Source organism: Quercus lobata, chromosome 4 (assembly GCF_001633185.2).
Source record: "Quercus lobata isolate SW786 chromosome 4, ValleyOak3.0 Primary Assembly, whole genome shotgun sequence".
In the NCBI taxonomy this organism is placed as follows: domain Eukaryota; kingdom Viridiplantae; phylum Streptophyta; class Magnoliopsida; order Fagales; family Fagaceae; genus Quercus; species Quercus lobata.
The window spans coordinates 56,339,780-56,341,960 of record NC_044907.1 but is presented as its reverse complement, the minus strand read 5'-3'; positions in this window follow the sequence as shown (position 1 = coordinate 56,341,960).

Genomic DNA, 2,181 nt, shown 5'->3' with positions numbered 1-2,181 from the left:
AGCATATCAATCAAAGGAGAAAAGGAACCCTAATCTAACATATGAAGGACAAACAACAAATAAACACGGAAGGTAAAGGCTTATAGGCATGAAAACAAGGCAAAACAGAAGCATATTGTGTAAATAGAAAGAAGAAACAAAAGCAAAAAAGGTTGGATTAGGGTTTTTGGGCACGAGTATGCATGGGCATACATAGGGTCTGCGTACGCATCCTAGTTGTATGCATACTCATACTTCGAGTATGCATACGCATGCACTAAGAATGCGTGCGCATACACGCCCTAAACCCTAACCTTGAAAACAAGAACACAGCAAAACAAAAACTTAAAACTAACAACCTAACATACTTAAAACAAAGAAATAAAGAAAATCTAAACTAACCAAACATGTTATAACATAAATAAACAAGAAAAACAAAAGAAACATAAAGATTAAAGCAAGAAAAGAAATGAAAAGGAGTTAGAACATATACCTCAATAACACAAAGCTCTTTAGCTTGACTTTGATCGTTCTCTTTAGTCAAATCTATTCACAATCAAACAAGGAAGTGATTAGTAATCTTAAAACTCCAAGATTAAGACTAGAAAAGGCCTCAATAAAAAAAAATCGACTTAAAGATGTTTTGTAAAAAACTCCCTTTTTGGTTCATTATTTCTAGTAAATCTTATGTTTTCCCTTAGGATTTTCTGTGTGTTTTTAAAAGCTACTATGTATGGCCTTTTATAGTTCAAAAATGGGGGTTTGGAACGACTCATAGATGATGTGGGATTTGTTTGAAAACCCAAACTTTAATGCAAAAAACTTTTCTTTCATAGTTTCTGAAACCCTAACATGCATACGCATGCCCGTGTATGCGTACACATGCATGAAGCATACGTACAAGGAACTTGAGCATGCATGCGCAAACGCGTGTATGTGTAGCATGACCTAGGGTTTCTGTAGTCCTTATTTTCCAAAAATAGCTTATTTAATTCATAAAAATAGTTATATTTTTCAAAAATACTTTCCTCAAGTCAATTTCAATTTGATTGGGACACAAACTAACCTTGGGCTTGGACTTTCAACATCATTGGGGAACAGGGGCCAGAGTCGTAAAGGGTACAAAATGCAGTGTCTACAACATGTACACCTAGACAGAGGCATGGGCCACGAAGAATAGAAGGGATTGAGACAATGACATGAGCCACCTAGAACAGAAGAGATTGAGACAAAGGCATGAGCCACCCAAAGGCGAAAGCCATCCAAAGAAGTTTGAGGCAAGAGCCATAGATGGACACCAAAGAAATGTATCCTTTGAACTCGTAAGAGAAATTTGTTTATTTGATTTGTGTTTAAGGCCGTTGGCCATGTTTGTTTTTCCTTTTAGTGACTCTATGATGGATAGTGAACCTATTGTTGCTCCTTTCTGAAGTAAAACCTTATCGGTGCAACAGGGGGGAGTCCGCCTTGGCTGAGTGGACTGAGGCGGAAAAAGAAAGTTGGAGTCGCCACCTAAATTAGGTCTAGGAACCATATATATAGCACCCTTTCATGGAAGGACTAATCTTACTACCAACGTATGGGTTCGGAGTTTTAGTACTATTTGGGAAGGTGATAAGCACCCAAGACCGCCCGACCGTGGGTCGACTTCCACTTATTGTGTCTTATGTCTTAATTTCGTTAAAGGCAAGTTCAACATTCATCATTCTAGAATCACACACACGCTAACAAGCATCTAACATACAACATGACATTTTCATCCCAAACCCTAGCATACATCTATCATGGCATTGCATATCATCCTAGCATGCATCTACCACACATATCATCATATTACATCCAAGGCAGAAACATGTATATATCAAATCTAGGCAGAAACATAGACACGGTGAGCAAACATATGATTGCATCATCTAAACAAACATATTCATATTCATTATCAAAACAGATGTTCATATGAATGCATGACTTATCTCTCTCCACCACAACACATAGGCATCATAGCATGGTCATATCATATGCATGTTGATGGTATTTCAAAGAAAAAGAAGAAAAGAAACCCTAATCTAACAAGTTAAGGACAAACAAATATATAAACGGAGAAACAGAGACTTACAAACATAAAAGAGGAACAAGGCAGAGGCATATTATATAAAAGAAATAAAGAAAAAGAAGCAAAAAGGGTTGAATTAGGGTTTCTAG